The sequence below is a fragment of the Vulpes vulpes genome, chromosome 6 (genome assembly GCF_048418805.1).
Source record: "Vulpes vulpes isolate BD-2025 chromosome 6, VulVul3, whole genome shotgun sequence".
Classification (NCBI taxonomy): Eukaryota; Metazoa; Chordata; class Mammalia; order Carnivora; family Canidae; genus Vulpes; species Vulpes vulpes.
In genome coordinates, this window is record NC_132785.1 from 128547521 (window position 1) to 128553212 (window position 5692).

Consider the following 5692-nt stretch of genomic DNA (forward strand, 5'->3'; position numbering starts at 1 on the left):
TTGAATATTTGCCTTCTCAGCAAGAAGATGCTGTGAGAACACGCTGTCTTCCATTCGGGTGGATACTAACAAAAATAACAAGCACCACGAGCTAGAAGGATCTGGGACTTGGAAGAGAAGCCCAGAGGAAACGTGGTGCTGCCGGTTACAGCTGTGACACTCTGCCCTCTGGGCCTTGTGTCCTACCGTAAAATGACTCATTCATTTTTCAGACATTTGTGGAAGTCCGGTGTGTGCTATGTGCTTCTCTAGACTCTGGAGAAACAACTCTGTGCAAAACAGACAGGAATCCCTGCCCTCAAGGGGCTGCCATCCTAAAGGGGAGCCAGACAGTACAAATCAAGAAGGTCTGCTAGCCAGTGGCATTAGTATAAAGGAGAAGCTGAAGCGTGTTGTGTTGTGGGAGGGGTGGCCTTCCTCAAGAGAGTGCTCGGGGATGATTCTCCAAGAAGGTAAAGATCTGAATCAGGGTCTGAAAGAGATGAGCAGTGAGCCCAAGAAATCTCTGGAGAAGGGTACTCCTCACACAGAGCACAGCAGGTGCAAAGGCCCTGAGGTATGGGAAAGCTTGGTTTGTTTGAGGATCAGCAGGAAGGCTAGTGGTGCTAGAGCCGGGTGGTGACACAGAGAAGATAAGATGACAAGACTGTCTGATAGGTCATGCGCCTGCTGCGGCAGGCCTTGTAACCACTGGAAAGCCTTTGTTTTCATTCTGAGTGAGGCAGGACCTGCTGGAAGGTTTAGAGCAGGGGAATGATTCGATCTGTTTTTGGCTTTAACCATCTTCCTCTGGTGCTCATAAGTCAAGGGTAGAAGCAGACAGTCCAGGTGAGAGGTACCAAGGCCATACAAGGGTATAGGCAGTGGAGGGAGGGGAGGGGCTGGATTCCATGCATTTCTGGAGGCAGAGAGGACACTGGATGTGGACTTAAAGAGAGAGAAGCCAAGGTGCCTCCAAGGTTTTGACATGAGCATGTCCCCGGGGTGGGCTCAGCGTTGAGCTGCGTGTGGTGCCAGTCGGTCAACTCTGGGCAGACTGGAGCAGGTGCCTGGACTTCACGCCGATTCCTGGCTGGAGACACAGATTTGGGAGTCATCGCCGTAGAGGTGTCATTAAAGCCAGGAGCCTGCCTGAGGTCACCGAGGGGTGAACGAGAGCAGAGGCCTGGAGCCAACACACTAAGAGCAGCATCTCTCTCCCTGCACAGGGCAGTACCTGGGGGCTGCTCGGCCCAGATGGATATTTCACTATCACTACAAAAACCATGCTGGTGGTCAGGCCCCCTTGTCACCGGCCATGGCCTCCTCCGGGACCTTGGGTCACAACCCAAGAATCCAGGGTTTGTCTTTTGGATGGGAGCAACAGGTAGGAATGCTGAGGAACAGAGTGTGGGGTGTGAGGCTGTGTCTAGACAAGGGTCACCCTAAGCCACCCATTACCGCCGAGCATTCCCTGTAGTGAGTCTGCACTAAATTTGAAGGCTGGGCTCCAACTCTGGTCCCTCAATTCTGCGCGCGTGCTTCTGTGCGTGTGTGTGTGTTTGAAATGCACGTAACAAAATTAATCATTTTCACCATTCTAACATGTACAGTGCGGTGACATTAAGCACACTCACCGTGTTGTGCAACCGCGTCTATTATCTGGGTGTAGATCTTTGTCATCACCAGACAAGAAAGCGTGTACCCAGGAGCCAGTCACTCCTATTTCTCCTCCTCCAGAGCCTGACAACCACAAAGCCACCTTCTGTCTGTAGGGATTTGCCTGTTTTGGACATTCTGTGTAAGTGCCGTCAGACACCTGTGACCTTCTGGGGCTGGTTTCTTTCCCGCGGCATGGTTCTGTGAAGGTCACCCATGCTGTCTAGGTCATCCATGGTGTAGCCTGTGCCTGTGCACGGTTCATTTATTGTTAGGGCTCAGTCCCCCATTCCTGGCCAGTCCTGTTGAACAGTCCCCACCCTACTGCCATGAGGATGGTTAAGTACACTGGGAAGAAGTGTGTCCCCGTGTCACGGCGCAGGTGGGTAGGAGTCGTAGGAGGGACTCCTGGGTGCCTTGGAGGTTTCCGCTGTCAGGGGTCACTTCTCAGCTCAGCCATCAGCTGAGTGCGGAGCCAGCCCTCCTCATGGGTGAGGTCAGTGACCACTCGGCCCTCTGGGCTTCCAGGGTTTGTTGCTCACTCTGGTCGGCTGGGGCTGAAGGTAAATGAATGGGCTCCATCACCATCTTCCCTTTCCCTCTAAGAATTTCTGAGATTTCCGAAGCAGCCATTTGGGACAGGCTCGACTCCCATCTCAGAGGGGAAGCAGGTGCAGGGGGGCTTCGTGGAGGAGAGGGCCACGGTCGGCTGAGCAAGTGGGGCTGGCCCAGGTCTGTATGGTTCCTCCACTGGCTCTGAAAATGCTGAGCACTGAGTAAAAGGGCCCGACGTCATTCATGTTGTCTCCCATGAACAGGATGCCTCCCTCCTGGGGCACCCATCCAGGAGCCACTTTTTTTTTTAAGATTATTTATTTATTCATGAGAGACACAGAGAGAGAGAGGCAGAGACACAGGCAGAGGGAGAAGCAGGCTCCCTGCAGGGAGCCCGACGTGGGACTTGATCCTGGGACTCCAAGATCACGCAGGCCGAAGGCAGGCGCTAAGCTGCTGAGCCTGGGCAGCCCGGGTGGCTCAGCGGTTTAGTGCCACCGTCAGCCCAGGGCCTGATCCTGGAGACCCGGGATTGAGTTCCGCGTCGGGCTCCCTGCAGGAGCCTGCTTCTCCCTCTGCCTGTGTCTCTGCCTCTCTCTGTCTCTCATGAATAAATAAATAAATAATTTTAAAAAATAAACCCCTGAGCCACCCAGGGATCCCCCTGGGAGCCACCTTTATGGAGGCCCCCTGTGTGCCAGGTCAGTGGGGGCACAGGCCAGTGAGCCAGCTGGGAGGGCAGTAAGGGAAGAAGGAGGTGATCAGCAGGCCTCACCTCCACCTGCGTCACCCCCAGCAGCCCCCCAGCTGGCGTCACGAGGAGCGCACAGCAGGGGCTGGAGCACGGCGTGAGCGGGACAGACCTGGGCGCAGAGACGACAGGCCGCGGTGCCAGGGTGGAGTCCCAGGAGGGAGTGCTAACGGAAACAGAGTGTACTGTAACTGTCACGGAGATAAGGCCGAGATGGGGCGCAGCAGGGAGGAGGCCGTGGGGTGGGCTGCAGGAGGTGGGGCGCTGGCCCAGCGTCCTGAGGAGGCCCCAGCTGAGCGGGGTGGAGGCAGCCTGTGAAGATCCAGGGAAAGCTGTTCCAGGCAGAGAATAGCCCTGGGCCAGTGCAAAGCCCTGGAGGCAGGAGGCAAGGCAGAGGCAGAGAGTGGAGGCCAAGGAGGGAGGTGGGCCACATGGGGGGGGGTGAGGGCAGCAGAAAGTCCCTGGGGTGTTGCAAGCTGGAAGGATAAGATCCAGTCTGTGTTTCAGAGATCATCTCTGGCTGTCAGGGGTGACTAGGGGATGGAGTCCCGGAGGGAAGGGGGCAGCCTGCATCCTCCGCGTGGCTCCCCTGAGCCTGGCCCCCATGGTGGCCCCCATGGCAGTGACCTGTCCCCAGGACTGTGTTGACAGACCCCTGCCACACACACACCTGCCAGGCCCACCAGCCTCTGCAGTGTCTCAAGGGGAATTTAGCTGGTCCATGCTCTCTCACCCAGTGTCCTGTGGGGAAGGGGACGGTCACTCCTGCTTTCTGCTGTCACTGCTGCGGATAGGGGTGAGCCCTCAGAATGCTGGAAGCCTGGAAGGCAGACAGGAACGCTCCTCCTCTGAGGGTGTAAATGCCTGGGTGCTGCCCGAGGACAGCCTGAGAGTGGCATCTGCCAGCCGCCAGGTACCTGGGAAGCCGGAGCCAGGCTCAGTGCTTATTTCCCTGCCATATGTTTATGCTCTAATTCGGTTTTATTTGGGTGTCCCAGGCTGACCCCACGACCAAGTCATCCGTGGTGACTTAATGAGCCCCTGCTGCGTGGGAGGCTCCTTGCCGGGCTGGGATCCCGGACACATGGGGGTACAGAGGAGACCTCATGGAGCTGATTTTATTCCTGACAGTATTTAAATGAAGAGTGAGGTGGCCTGGGCTGAAAAGGGCCTGGGTGCTCTTCCCTCCCTGAGTCCTGCCCTGCTGACAGACCCTGGCTCAGCTCTCTCCTCTGTTAACTGCACAACAGGGACCTGACCAACTGGGGGTCTGTGGGATGGGAAGCCTTGGGGCAGCCTTCCTACCGTCACCTAGCAAGGTCAGCTGGTGCTGGGTTGGACGGGGAGGCGCTCCCATCCTCTCCCTGAGAATGAGGGATGCAAACAAAAACCGGACAGAAATGCCAGGCAGGCTCTGTGGGATGTATCCTCTGTTTCCTTCCTCCCAATTCCTCTTTGTTAATCACCTCTGCTGAAACAGCTTTATTGGGATAGAATTCATGCACCATACAATTTACCCACTTAAACTGTACAATTCAATAGGTTTCAGTCTATGCAGAGCTGTGCAATCATCACCACCATCTACTTTAGAACATTTCATCACCTCAAAAAGCAACGCTGTACTCAGTAGCAGTCACTTCCTATTGCCCGACTCCCCCAGCCCCTGGCAACCAACCACTAATCTACTTTCTCTCTCAACATTTTCCTGTTCTGGACATTTCCTATAGATGCAATCATATACAACGTGGTCTCATGTGACTGGCTTCTTTCACTTAGCATAATGTTTTTCAAAGATCATCCGTGACCCATGTTTTCTCCTGTGTTAGAGCTTCTTTCCTTTTTTATGAGTGATATTCCTTTGTATGGATAGATCATATTGTGTTTATCCATTCATTGGTTGATGGACATTGTTTCTTTCTCTTTCTTTTTTTTTTTTTTTAGAGATTTATTTGAGAGAGAGAGAGAGAGAGAGAGAGCCCAAGCAGAGGGGGAGAGGCGGAGGGGGAGGGAGAAAATCTCCAGCAGGCTCCCCACTGATCGTGGAGCCTGAAGTGGGCTTGATCGTAGGACCCTGAGATCATGACCTGAGCCAAAACCAAAAGTCAGATGCTTACCCGACTGAGCCATTCAGGTGCCCCTAAACATGTTTTTTTTTTTTTTTTAAAACATGGTTTTATTGTGTACAGAGTGGAGGGGGTTCAATCCCTCTTGGCAGCTGCTTTCCTTGCGGCTGCCAGGATGTTGCTCAGGTCATCTTTGGCCTCTTGGCACAGATGTGTGCTCCATAGTTTTTTTTTTGATGATCCTGAGGGCCTGCTTGTCCTTGGAGACCTTGAGCAGTGTCATGGCACACTGCTCACACAGGGCGAAGCCACACATTTCTTGGATCATGTCCTGCAGTCTTGGTGCGCTTGGTGAGGCGCCCACTGTGGCCACGACGTGTCTGCTTGCTCGTGTTCTTGGTTGCCTCGTGGCCCTTGCTGGGGCCCATGGCCATGGGGTAGCACAGGCCACGTGGCTGCTGCTCCTCCGTGGCTGCTGAGAGGGACATGATGGATTGTTTCTGTTTGGCTACTGTAAGTAATACTGCTATGAACATTTATGTACAGGTGTTTGTGCAAACAAGTATTTTAGATTCTTTTGGTTAGACATCTAAGAGTGGGAATACTGGGTCATATAGTAACTCTTTTTTTTTGAAAAAAGACTATCCATTTGAAAGGGAGGGATAGGGAGAGCATGAGCGGTGTA

At 54.0% G+C, this 5692-nt stretch overlaps 1 pseudogene; it reads right to left on the reverse strand.

Moving 5' to 3' along the window:
- Positions 1-5142: 5142 nt before the first annotated feature.
- On the reverse strand, positions 5143-5692 carry LOC112930219 (large ribosomal subunit protein eL36-like; annotated as a pseudogene).